We start from the raw sequence: 14,981 nt of genomic DNA, 5'->3' as shown, positions 1-14,981 counted from the left end.
ATTCTCTGTGGGTGTGATTTCCAGGTTTGTCGGGGGTGCCGTGAATCTGAGAGAGCTTGTTAAGAATCTTGTTTAGGCCAGATGGTCCTTCTCTGCTACCTTTAAAAGGTTTTTTCCGCTGACCTGGTCGAGAGCCCCTGAATCCAGTGTTTACCGCCGTATTATCTGGGCTACCTTCTTTATTTCGACGCTTGTTTTTGTTGCATCGTGGTTTTCCATTGCCATCCATGACTTCGGATGTGCTTGGGTCGCTGGTGCTGCTATGGGCTAACCAGCTGTCTTCGCCCGCGCAAAAGCGGGTCATGAGGCTTGTTAGGGCTGCCATTGTTCTCGGTTTTTCTTGGCCGAGGTGTCTGGTGAGCCATTCGTCTCGGACGCTATGTTTAAAAGCTGCTAAGGCTTCGGCGTCTGGATAGTCGACGATTTGGTTCTTCTTGGTGAGGAATCTGTTCCAAAGCTTTCGGGCAGATTCTCCGGACTGTTGGATTATATGACTTAAATCGTCTACATCCGGAGGTCGGACGTAAGTCCCTTGCAAATTAGCCTGAAAAGCGTCCTCGAGCTCCTCCCAACTTCCAATTAAGTTTTCAGGGAGGCTTTTCAGCCAGTGCTGAGCTGGTCCTTTGAGCTTGAGGGGTAAGTATTTAATGGCATGGAGATCATCTCCACGAGCCATATGGATATGGAGGATAAAGTCCTCGACCCAGACTCTAGGGTCTATGGTCACATCGTACGCCTCTATGTTCACTGGTTTGAATCCTTCTGGGAATTCGTGATCCAGCACCTCATCTGTGAAACATAGGGAGTGTGTGGCGCCCCTGTATTGGGACATGCCATGGCATTCGGACGGTTGTAGTATTCGCTTTTGATTTTGTGCCGGAGCGAGCTTCCTAGATCCGTAGATGGATCTGGTCGCGCCAGATTTTTGGCGCAAGTTCTCACGTAGATCGTGTGTTGACTTATGTGCGACTTTGTTGGCCGCTCTATCACGGTCACAAGGTGGTGGATCCGGCCGATTTCCCATGTCATTTTTCGGCTGCGTGGGCTCTAAGCCCTCATCGTCGAATTTAGGTAATAGCTTGCGCTTTGGATAGCTATTTGCGCGGTAACTTCCACCATACTTTGTTTCGTTGTCGAGCACTTTGTTCCATCTGCTGTTGACCGTATCTTGTGCGTCCTTAAGCCTTTGCTTCTGCTTCTTCATGCTCCTCGTTGTGGCAATAAGCCTTCTGCGGAGGTTCTCTTGCTCCAAGTGCGTATCCGGGATGATATGTGCCTCTTCATCCGGACTATTTTCCTCCCGAGATGAGGTTTGATGAGGTTTATCCTTAGCGTCGCCGTGTTCGGACACCGGATCCGCACTATGTTCGCCGTTTGCATGTTCGTCGTGCTCTGCCACCTGGGCGGTGCAGTCGTCGTTTCTTCTAGAGTCGATTGGACCGTTATTTCCTCTTGCGCTGTTATCGCTGTTTTTGCTATGGCGGGACTTAGAGCGGCGCCCCTGACATCGGCGCTTGGGTTGCTTGGAGGGGGCATCCTCCACTATCTCTTCGCCATTGCCCTCTTTGGGTGTATCCAGCATGTATACGTCATGTGATGAAGTGGTTGTCCTGCGCCTTGTGGGCGCTGGTTCCTATTCGTCTCCTGCATCTTCGTTCATGCCGTCGATGTCTTCAGAGTCGATGTTAAGCATGTCGGTTAAGTCGTCGACAGTGGCTACCAAGTGGGTGGTGGGTGGGAAGCGAATTTCTCCGTCGTCTGCATCCCATTCTAGCCGAACATAGTTCGGCCAATGTTCTCCAAACAGGGAGAGAGACCTTAATGAATTTAGCACATCGCCGAAAGACGAGTGCTGAAAGATATCCACGGAGGTGAACTCCATGATCGGCGCCCAGTCGGGTTCGACGGGCACGGATATAAGAGGTTCGGAGTCCGTGGCCGGGGGTGAATCCAGTGGTTCGGCAACTCGGCTCTCGTGAGGGGTGAAGTTAGTGTCTGGCTCTATCGCCGCTAAGAGCGCGGCCTCCGTGGCAGGGTCTATCCCTCTGCTCTCGGATGGCGCAATTTGCTCCGGATTGACGGCCGGAGTAGTTGCAGATGCGATCTCCCGAATACTGTCCGACGGCAGAGTTATGTCATGCTCGTCGTGACTGTGCGGCACACCTGATATGGGCTCGAATCCGTCGAAGATCAAGTCTCCGCGGATATTGGCCATGTAGTTCAAGTTTCCGAATCTGACCTGATGGCCAGGGGCATAGCTCTTGATCTACTCCAGATGGTGAAGCGAATTGGCCCGCAGTGCGAAGCCGCCTAATACAAAGATCTGTCCGGGCAGGAAAACCTCACCCTGGACCACATTGCTACCGATGATTGAAGGAGCCATCAAGCCTTATGGTGACGACACAGTGGAACTCTCAATGAAAGCACCAATGTCAGTGTCAAAACCGGCGGATCTTGGGTCCCTAACTGTGCGTCTAAGGCGGATGGTAACAGGAGGCGGGGGACAAGATGTTTACCCAGGTTCGGGCCCTCTTGATGGAGGTAATACCCTACTTCCTGCTTGATTGTTCTTGATGATATGAGTATTACAAGAGTTGATCTACCACGAGATTGTAGAGGCTAACCCTAGAAGCTAGGCTATGGTATGATTGTATGTTGTCCTACGGACTAAACCCTCCGGTTTATATAGACACCGGAGGGAGCTAGGGTTACACAAGGTCGGTTACAAGGGAGGATATTTACATATCCGTATTGCCTAGCTTGCCTTCCACGCCAAGGAGAGTCCCATCCGGACACGGGACGAAGTCTTCAATCTTGTATCTTCATAGTCCAATAGTCCGGCCAAAGGATATAGTCCAGCTGTCCGGATACACCCTAATCCAGGACTCCCTCAACAATCATCATCAAAAACAAATGGTATATATTTTTGTAATAAACTAGTCAGCGGCCGAGAAATTTTTGAGAAGTCCTTAATGAACCTCCTATAAAGTCCGGCATGACCAAGGAAACTTCTTATACCTTTGATGTCCTTGGGACATGGCATCTTCTCAATAGCATCAACCTTGGCTTTATCAACCTCAGTACCTCTTTCAGAAACTTTGTGCCCCAAGACAATACCTTCGTTAACCATAAAGTGACACTTTTCTCAATTCAAGACAAGATTAGTTTCTTCACATCTCTGCAAAACTCGATCAAGGTTGCTCAAGCAATCATCAAAAGAAGATCCATAGACGGAGAGATCGTCCATGAAAACCTCACAAATCTTTTCACAAAAGTCAGAGAATATAGCCATCATGCATCTTTGAAAGGTAGCAGGTGCATTACATAGACCAAAAGGCATACGTCTATAAGCAAAAGTACCAAAAGGGCATGTAAAAGTAGTCTTTGATTGATCTTTGGCTGACACAGGTATTTGAGAGAAACCAGAATAACCATTTAGAAAGCAAAAATGTGGAGGAAGATGCCAAACCAGTTCGTGATCATCAACGACGGCTGAATCCTACGATGAAGGAAGTGGTAAGAAAGGAAATACTAAAGCTTCTTGAGGCAGGTATAATCTATCCGGTTGCTGATAGTCAGTGGGTAAGTCCTGTCCATTGTGTCCCTAAGAAGGGAGGTATTACTGTCGTTCCTAATGATAAAGATGAATTGATTCCTCAAAGAATTATTACAGGTTATAGGATGGTAATTGATTTTCGCAAATTAAATAAAGTTACTAAAAAAGATCATTACCCCTTACCTTTTATCGATCAAATGCTAGAAAGATTATCCAAACATACTCATTTTTGCTTTCTAGATGGTTATTCTGGTTTTTCTCAAATACCTGTGTCAGCCAATGATCAATCAAATACTACTTTTACTTGCCCTTTTGGTATTTTTGATTATAGATGTATGCCTTTTAGTTTATGTAATGCACCCTCTACCTTTCAAAGATGCATGATGGCTATATTCTCTGACTTTTGTGAAAAGATTTGTGAGGTTTTCATGGACGATTTTTCCGTCTATGGATCCTCCTTTGATGATTGCTTAAGCAACCTTGACCGAGTTTTGCAAAGATGTGAAGAAACTAATCTTGTCTTGACTTTGGAAAAGTGCCACTTTATGGTTAATGAAGGTATTGTCTTGGGGCATAAAGTTTCTGAAAGAGGCATTGAGGTTGATAAAGCCAAGGTTGATGCTATTGAAAAGATGCCATGTCCCAAGGACATCAAAGGTATAAGAAGTTTCCTTGGTCATGCCAGTTTTTATAGGAGGTTCATTAAGGACTTCTCCAAAATTTCTCGGCCTGTTACTAATTTATTACAAATAGATATACCATTTGGTTTTTATGATGATTGCGTAGAAGCATTTGAAATACTTAAGAAAGCATTAATCTCTGCACCTATTGTTCAGCCACCTGATTGAAATTTACCCTTTGAAATTATGTGTGATGCTAGTGATTATGCTATAGGTGCTGTTCTAGGGCAAAGAGTTGATAAGAAATTAAATGTTATTCAATATGCTAGTAAACCTCTAGAAAATGCTCACAGAAATTATGCTACTACTAAAAAGGAATTCTTAGCAGTTGTATTTGCTTGTGATAAGTTCAGACCTTATACTGTTGATTCTAAAGTAACTATTCACACTGATCATGCTACTATTAAATATCTCATGGAAAAGAAAGATGCTAAACCTACACTTATTAGATGGTTTCTCTTGCGACAAGAATTTGATTTGCATATTATTGATAGAAAGGGAGCTGAGAACCCCGTTGCAGACAACTTGTCTAGGTTAGAAAATGTTCTTGATGACCCACTACCTATTGATGATAGCTTCCCTGATGAACAATTAAATCACATAAATGCTTCTCACGCTGCTCCATGGTATGCTGTTTATGCTAATTATATTGTTGATAAATTTATACCACCTAGTTTCACATACCAGAAAAAGAAAAGGTTCTTCTATGATTTGAGACATTACTTTTGGGATGACCCACATCTTTATAAAGGAGTAGATGGTGTTATTAGACGTTGTGTACCTGAGCATGAACAGGAACATATCTTACACAAGTGTCACTCCGAGGCTTATGGAGGACACAACGCTGGAGATAGAACTGCACATAAGGTATTACAAACTGGTTTTTATTGGCCTACTCTCTTCAAGGATGCCCGTAAGTTTGTCTTATCTTGTGATGAATGTCAAAGAATTGGTAATATTAGTAGACGTCAAGAAATGCCTATGAATTATTCACTTGTTATTGAACCATTTGATGTTTGGGTCTTTGATTATATGGGACGTTTTCCTGCCTCCAATGGATATACACATATTTTGGTTGTTGTTGATTACGTTACTAAGTGGGTAGAAGCTATTCCAACTAGTAGTGCTGATCATAACACTTCTATTAAAATGCTTAAAGAAGTTATTTTTCCAAGGTCTGGAGTCCCTAGATATTTAATGACTGATGGTGGTTCACATTTTATTCATGGTGCTTCCGTAAAATGCTTGCTAAGTGTGATGTTAATCATAGAATTGCATCTCCTTATCACCCAGAGTCTAGTGGTCAAGTAGAATTGAGCAACAGAGAACTCAAATTCATTTTGCAAAAGAATTTTAATAGATCTACAAAGAATTGGTCTAAGAAACTTGATGATCCATTATGGGCCTATAGAACTGCATATAAAAATCCTATGGGTATGTCTCCGTATAAAATAGTTTATGGAAAAGCATGTCACCTACCTCTCGAACTAGAACATAAGGCTTATTGGGCTATTAAAGAGCTCAATTATGATTTCAAACTTTCCGGTGAGAAGAGGTTATTTGACATTAGCTCACTTGATGAATGGAGAACCCAAGCCTATGAGAATGCCAAATTATTTAAACAAAAAGTTAAAAGATGGCATCAAAAAAGAATACAAAAGCATGAGTTTAATTTAGGTGATTATGTGTCATTATACAACTCTCGTTTAAGATTTTTTGCAGGAAAACTTCTCTCTAAATGGAAGGTCCTTACGTTATCGAGGAGGTCTATCGTTCCGGTGCTATAAAAATCAACAACTTCAAAGGCACAAATCCGAAGGTGGTGAATGGTCAAAGAATTAAACATTATATCTCAGTTAATCCTATAAATGTTGAAACCAATGTTATTGAAAGCGTAACCCCGGAGGAATACATAAGGGACACTTTTCAGAATGTTTCAGACTCCGAAAAGGAATAGGTATGTGGTACGGTAAGTAAACCGACTCCAAAACAGTTTTTATGGCAATATTTCTCCATTTTGGAATATTTAGGAAAATAGAAAAATAAGAAGCAGTCTGGGAAGGACACGAGGCGTCCATGAGGGTGGAGGGCGCGCCCCCCTACCTCGTGGGCACCTTGTGTGCTCTCCAGACTCTGTTTTCTTACACGTTACGTATTTTGGTCGGTAAAAAATCATTATATAATCTCCCGAAGTTTTTGACCAACGTATCACGCAAAAATCTCTTGTTCTTGTTTCAAGCTGTTTCACTACAAGAAATATGTCAACTTGTGACCTTCTGTTAATGACCCTGGAAGAATTGGTCATAGATCTATGACCATTTCAGACCAATTGGTCAAAAGTTGTTCGGGGGGCTCCAAAACCTAAACTATAACGACCATTTTGGTCAGAAAGGTCGTAATTTCCTTACATGAAATGGTCATAAAGCAGATAGCACTGGTCTGCTGCCTTATTTCTAGCTGATCATGACCAATATAGATGGTCATAACCTTGTAAATTGTGGTGGGTTGCTATGACTAGGCGCCACCTCATTAGTTTTGCCTATGTGTCATGTCCATGTGGCAGTTTTTGCCCTAGGTTGTGAAGCAACCTATATTTCTTTCATTCCCAAAATTCCCAAAAAATCTCATAAATTCTTTGGGTCATATGTTCATCAAATATGTAAAAATCCTTCCTTGCCTAGTTCAAAACTAATTCAACAATATTCATTTTCCTATTCTGTTCACGACAGCACTTTATGAAGGAAGTGCTATTTATATATTCTTGATTGCCCTCGGAATTTTTGGGCACTCTTTCCTATTCAAATCATTACCGCATGACAAAATTCAGCTCCACTTGCCTAGCAAATCTTCCTCGGCAAATTTCCAAAGTTTTTGTCCACCTAGAAGCAATGTGAAGGAAGTAACTTTTTTATATATCCAAATGACATGAAATTTATACAGTTTCTTCATATGCCCAAACTATCACCCTCCTCCAAATTGCAGATCAGGCAAATTATCTATGTGAGCCCAGGTTCAATTTATATTTTATGGCCAAATTGGCACATTGCAAAGCAAGTGTTATCTAGACCCCTCCTATTAACCTCAAACTCTTTGGGCACTCTTCCATACCCAAATCATTGCCACATGATAATATTCAACTCTATTTTCCTAGTCAATCTTTCTCAGGAAAATTTCAAAGTTTCTACCTCGAGAGAAGCTTTGTGAAGTAAGTACTAGCTAGGCTTACCCAAATGATGTGAAAATGTACCAAGGCATAACCATACCTATTTAACTTACCTAAACCAAATTTGAGCTCATTTCATTCATCCAATTTCTCTCAATAGTTTTCCCAAGTTTCTGTCCATAGAAGAGCATTGTGAAGGAAGTACCACTTTCGCATGTCCAAATGGTATCAAATTTATACGGTGCTTTCCAATGCCCAAATAACCATCCTCCACCAAATTTCAGCTCAATCGATTCATTATTTTGAGCCGAGCTTCAACATTCATATTTCTGTCCAGTGTGGTACTTTGCAAAGCAAGTACCACCTAGGATCCTCCTTTTGATCTGAAAATTTGCGAAGAAATTCTTCTTAGTCGATGATCATCCTCAGCAAAAACTCACGCACATTGGCCATGTGCGTTTCCCGTACCGCTAATCAAACACTTGGCTGCTAATTCATGTTTGAGCATCGATCGGTCTCCTCGTGAGAATATTATGTTGTAATTTTCTTCCTATAACCTACCTGGGGAGTGCCCAACCCACTAGACATGCCTAGGCTGCCCAGAACACATGGCAACGCCACGGTCACGCGCTGACCACGCGTCGGGCATGCGAGTTTACGCGTTCTAGAGTTGGGGGCCTTGGCCACCGCCCAAACCTTGAGCTATCGCCATCAAACCATGTATTTATGATTAAATAGGTACTTATGTAACTATAAATTATATTTGGAAAAAATAAATAGTAAACTATGAGGCAGCTGCAGTTCAAATTTGACCCGCTTCCTACTGAATCGGCGGCAATTTGTCTTTTTCACCAGAGGTGGATCAAAACTTTTGATGCCCAACAATTTTGTCAATTGTGCATTAAATATGGCCTAGTATTTTATAAAAATGATTTGGTCCAATTTTGCAACAATTATTTGGGAGGTCCTTCACAAAAAAACCTCCTTTTGGGCACTCGAAAAATGGAAAATGGTTTTGTCGTCCAAAGAAAATGAAAACTTCCTTTTGCACAATATGGGATCATTTGAACAAATTATGCCATGAATGTGGCCATAAGATTGATCATTTGGCTTGAAAGCCATTGATCTCCACACGTGATAGCTCGTTTTTGAGAACACTTTTTTAAAATAATTGCCGTATTACAAGTTTGTTATTTTTCCTAGGAACTTGGCCACATATAATGACACAATGCGAAGGTTTCCCAATTTTTTGATTTTTTTGAATTTTTTATGCCCGTTTCAAAATGCGGTCAAAACGGCGAGAATGACCGTTCTTAGATAGTGGTTAAATCTTGGATTTTTTTGGTGTTTCTATGATTAAATAGATACTTATGTACCTATAAATGATTTTTGGAAAAAATAAAGAGCAAACTACAAGGCAGCTACAGTTCAAATTTGACCCGCTTCCAGTTGAATCAACGGAAATTTGTCTTTTTCATGAGAGGTGGATCAAAACTTTTTACACCCAACCATTTGGTCAATTGTGCATTAAACATGGCCTAGTATTTTATAAAATTGATTTGGTCCATTTTTGCAACAATTATTTGGTAATTCCTTCACAAAAAAACCTCCTTTTAGGCACTCGAAAAATGGAAAATGGTTTTTTCGTCCAAAGAAAATGAAAACTTCCTTAGGCAACATTGTTTGCCATTCCAATATACACCCTTGTGCACAATATGGTATCATTTGAACAAATTATGCCATGAATGTGGCCATAAGATTGATCATTTGGCTTGAAAGCCATTGATCTCCAAACGTGATAGCTCGTTTCTGAGAACACTTTTTTAAAATAATTGCCGTATTACAAGTTTATTATTCTTCCTGGGAACTTGGCCACATATAATGACATAATGCGAAGGTTTCCCAATTTTTTGATTTTTTTTTGAATTTTTTATGCCCGTTTCAAAATGCGGTCAAAACAGCAGGAATGACCGTTCCTAGCTAGTGGTTGAATCTTGGAATTTTTTTGTGTTTCTCTAATAAAATAGATACTTATGTACCTAGAAATGATTTTTGGAAAAATTAAAGAGCAAACTATGAGGCAGCTGCAGTTCAAATTTGACCCGCTTCCAGTTGAATCGGCGGGAATTTGTCTTTTTCATGAGAGGTGGATCAAAACTTTTTACACCCAACCATTTGGTCAATTGTGCATTAAATATGGCCTAGTATTTTAGAAAAATGATTTGGTCCAATTTTGCAACAATTATTTGGGAGATCCTTCACAAAAAAACCTCCTTTTGGGCACTCAAAAAAATGGAAAATGGTTTTTTCATCCAAAGAAAATGAAAACTTCCTTAGGCAACATTGTTTGCCATTCCAATATGCACCCTTGTGCACAATATGAGATCATTTGAACAAACTATGCCATGAATGTGGCCATAAGAGTGATCATTTGGCTTGAAAGCCATTGATCTCCACACGTGATAGCTCGTTTCTGAGAACACTTTTTTATAATAATTGTCGTGTTACAAGTTTGTTATTTTTACTAGGAACTTGGCCACATATGATGACACATCGCGAAGGTTTTGCATTTTTTTGATTTTTTTTGAATTTGTTATGCCTGTTTCAAAATGACACATTTCTTGGACCAATCAGAAGGCAGAACCTCCCTTCCCACGGATCACCCCCTTAGCCGATCTGAGCCGTCCACACCATACAGATCCAATGTCTCCTAAATGCACGCTGGCCAACCAAACCCTAGCATCGTGCAGCAGACTCCCCTCCCTCTCCCTCTCCCCGACCCATTCGGCGCTGCCTCCCTTTCCCCGACCCAGATCTCCCTCCCCGACCCAGACCTCCCTCTCCGTTGTCCCAACTCCTACCCCGCCGCCGGCCTCCCCCCAAGCGCCGCTGCTCTTGACCTGCAACGACCAACGACGGCGGCCCCCCATCGCTGCCCCCTCCTTCCCCATCCCACCGCGGCGAGGAGATCCATTCCCGCCGCCGCCGTTGCCCCCGCCCCCTTCTCCCTGATTCATACCACATCCTCCCACCATAGCTCGCCTCCCTCTTGTTTGCACGGTTTAGTTAGACTTGGGTCCTGTTGTCTCGCGCTATGATCTGTTGGATCTGCGGTGTGCGCACACAGTCCTGCGATCTGACCAATATTTAGTAAGCTAGATTTTAGTAGATCCTTTTTTCCTCTAAATAGACCTGCCAATTTCTACCTTGTTAGGAGAATTCGGATGAGTCAAGGGTAATCAGCTGTGGGGAACTGGGGTCATGCTTAAGTCATTGCCGCTAGTTGCCTCCGCTGGACGAATTGGGGGCATAGGCTGGTTCCTCACCACACAATTTGGGAAAAAGAGGAGCTTTTGCAATGTTTTGCTGTTTCTGCACATACCACCAGTTCGCCCAAGTTGGTGTCGATTCAGTGCATCTAAATTGGCACCTACTGAGTAGACAGGTTACATACCAATGTTTGTCCATGGTTCGTGCTATGTGTCGATGTATTCTTCATTCTTTAATGCACCTGTGTTCACGCATGGCCAGCTTTATGTATTCACAATATAAAGTTGATCTATACATGCATGGCAAGCTTTTGTAAAATAAGAAAATAGGTAGGAGTCAAAATATTGTAGGACACGTGTTATGCAGTGTTGATCTATACTTTAATGCACCTGTGTTCACGCATGGCCAGCTTTATGTAGCAGTGTCGCTGTGACCTCAAAAAGGCTTTGAAAATCCTGATTGAAAATGAAGATGGTAATACTGATTCTCAGACCAAGAACATTGTGTTTCCTGAGCTCTTCCAATCCATTTCTTAGAATCCATGCTGGTGGTGTCTTCTACTATATGTGCATTATTCTATTTACCATGTTAGCTATGGCCGATCAGTCTATTCTATCTGTTTCATGTGGTCGTTCGATATGTGTGGTGCCAACTTCCATTTCTTTGATAGCTGATGTCAATAGTCTTTTGGTTCATACAGCTTATTGCCTCATATATGAATGCTCTTTCTGGGGTTTTCAATTTCTCTTCCCCCTATCTCTTGCTGACTACACTGATTATATGCCTTTCTACACCAATGCTCTTTTTTATGCTGGTCCTATGTCATGGGTGTTAATATCTACTACCTATTTACTGCTTGTTGTGCAAAATCTTTTGGTTATTGTAAATCATTCCCTGCTGTATAAAGTTTGGTTTTAGTCTGTTGCATTTTGTTGGTTCCTATCTTGTCAATGTATACAACAATATTCTTTCTTGGTGGCCATTTGTGCTTCACATTTTTTGGGTATGCTACTTCTCTAATGAGTGGGTGCATCTCTTCTTTGTTTTATCATTCTATATTGTTTTCCTAACCTTTTTGGTATTCTGCTTTCTCCTTGCAGATGGAAAGCACCATTTTGTTGGTTCCTGTCTTGCCAATGTCTACAGCAATGTGTGCGTCCTCTGTCTCATCTGCGGCATTACCGTAGGGCAACTCATAATGGGCCTATCAAGCATACTGACCTTGTGATGATAGATAAAGAGGTTGATTTCAGTGCCATTCTGATAAATATATTTTTAGACCTATGAATTGAAAAATGAGTGCTTCTTGGTTGTTTCTGTTGTTGGTCCAGAAGATTCTTGGTGCTTTTAGTGCAGTACTATACTATGCTCCTTGGCACTTCTTGCTGTGTTAACTAAATGGTTTAGTCCTGCGCTTCATAGAAGCAGTTTTAACTAAATGTAATGAACTAATTAAGTGCCTTCTTTTATTGTTGGCTAATCCTTTGGTTTTATCGCATGCTACATTCTACTCTCTCCATTCCTAAATATAAGTCTCTCTAGACATTTCAAATGGGCTACAACATACGGATGTATATGATGATATGCTACCACTCTAATAAGTCCAAGCACTATAAACCCTATGAACTTAATAATGATACTCTGCATGCTATGAGTAAAGTGCTCTATTTTCTTGCGTTACCTTGTATGAATGAGTATATCGTCTTAACTATCTGGGGACAAAAATCATTGTATTAGCTGAATTTGTGTTATCTTTCTAAAGAACTTGTCCTTTTTTTGAATGTTCTATTCATAATATATTGGCTCCAGTGTTTTGATTCTTCTCTTCTGATTCATGTAATAGGGCGACGACCGAAGGCATGATGATAGTTCTATTGCTGTTCTAGTGTAGCGAAGGTAGCCTAGTCGACTATGGTCGCGTAGTTAGTCATGCATACAGTTTCATCTGACTGGAGTAGGAGCCCAGTTTGTGCTGATTGTCAATTCTCATTGTGATTGTCCCTATATCTGTGTGAGTGATTGTATTTGTATCTGTGTTGTAACTGTGTCATGAAAGAAGGATCCCAGTATATTTGTATGACTGTGATTGATTCTCGCAGTTGTTATTTGAAATATTACTTGTGTTTTCTGTCTGTTCTTATTTAAACATGGTTATTTATTTCTGTCAAATTGTCAAATTCTAATCTGAATAATATGATGCTACCAAAAGGGTCCCACTTTATTAGAACCTGACAACTGGGACCCATCTGACTAGTGGACCCTTCTTTTGGGAAAAAAGAAAAATTAAATTCATTTAGACAAAAAGGCCACAACCCAACAATAAAAAGGCTGCAATATTGGACTTGGCCCATGAACCCAACCAAAAATTGACAGACAGAAAAAAAACACAAATAGGCTGAATTGTTGGGCTAGGCCCATGTAGAAAATCGAATTCGACCGGGCTGAATCTTGTGCCACATCAGATTGCCACGCTAGATGCCTACGTGTCATGGGGAGGTTGCTAGTGACCAAAACGCCACAGTAGACGTATTTTGGTCATAAACGTCTTCGACCATTCCAGAAGAAAGGTCGCTATAGTCAGTTTATGACGGCCAGCTTTTGACCTTATGTTTTTGGTCACAAAAAGGTCACAAATGGAAATTTGTGACCATTCAGTGACCAATAGTGGTGGTCACAAGTTGACATATTTCTTGTAGTGTTTTCTGCGAGAGTTGTCAAAGCTAGGCATCATGTCGTCTCCCTCCTCCTCCAACAATGAGGGCAACGATGCTTGGCTAATCAAGATAGAGCTGAAGAGAGAAGAACCCATGGAGATCAACAAGGATGAAGGGATCAAGAAGGCCACGGAGGACCAAGCTCCGGCAACAGAAGACATCCATCAACTTGATCACAATCTTCTTACCCAAACTGAGATCAAAGCTTTCAAGATGATTGAGTTAGCTCGTATACAAAATAAGTATCTCACACGTCAAAATATTTTGTTGAAGGAGCATATCATCGCACTCAAAGGCATTATCCACAAGTAAGAAGACCTCCTACGATCGATGTGCGACTATCCACCATCAACAACTCCACCTTCTTCACCAGCAAAGGAGACATAATCACATGGGTATGGGCACTCCCCTTGGCAACTTCTAAGCTTGGGGGAGTGCCCGGTATAGTATCACCATCACTTTTATCTTTACCATTTTTCTTAGTTCGATCCTTTTGGTAATATCTTGATCTAGTAGAATAAAGTTTTAGTATAATCTAGTTGTTAGTTTTTCTTTATGATCCTTCTATGTAATCAAGTCCGTGAGCTATATATAATAAATATTAGTGTTGAGTCAAGGGCTTGATTATTTTGCCATGATCTTGAGTGAATAAAAGAAAAGAGAAAGAATAAAAAGAAACAAAGAGATCATATGGATCTTATGGAGAGTAATGGGCTCACATAGAAAGAGTATGATGACTAAAAGTTGTTGAGAGTTGACAAACATAGTTTTGGTCATCGTTGCAATTAATAGGAAGTAATAAAGAAAGAGAGGTCTTCACATATAAATATACTATCTTGGACATCTTTTATGATTATGAGCACTCATTAAAATATGACATGCTAAAGAGTTGACATTGGACAAGGAAGACAATGTAATGGGTTATGTTTTCTTAAATCTGAGATAAATTATATTGTCTTGGATCATCCAACATGATTGAGCTTGCCTTTCCCCCTCATGCTAGCCAATTCTTTGCACCAAGTAGAGATACTACTTGTGCTTCCAAACACCCTTAAACCAGTTTTGCCATGAGAGTCCACCATACCTACCTATGGATTGAGTAAGATCCTGCAAGTAAGTTGTCATCAGTGCAAGCAATAAAAAATGCTCTTTAAATATGTATGATTGATCGGTGTGGAGGAAATAAGCTTTATACGATTGTGTGATATGGAAGAAATAAAAGCGACACACTACATAATAAAGGTCCATATCACAAGTGGCAATATAAAGTGACGTTCTTTCGCATTAAGATTGTGTGCATCCAACCATAAAAGCGCATGACAACCTCTGCTTCCCTTTGCGAAGGGCCTATCTTTTACTTTTATCTCCTACCACTACTAGAAAAACACCTACTAATGGCGCACCTAATATGGCCATTAATGGCGCATCTGTGGTGCGCCACTAACAGCACGCCATTAGTATAGGCCACAGTGCGCCATTAGTATGCCTCCCAGGGGCCAGGTGCTTTGGATACTAATGGCGCACCACAACTGGATGCGCCATTAGTAACCGCGGCATACTAATGGCGCACTTTCCTGTGATGCGCCATTAGTGATGCG

Source organism: Triticum dicoccoides, chromosome 7A (genome assembly GCF_002162155.2).
Source record: "Triticum dicoccoides isolate Atlit2015 ecotype Zavitan chromosome 7A, WEW_v2.0, whole genome shotgun sequence".
Lineage (NCBI taxonomy): Eukaryota > Viridiplantae > Streptophyta > Magnoliopsida > Poales > Poaceae > Triticum > Triticum dicoccoides.
Note: the sequence above shows the minus strand (reverse complement) of the source record.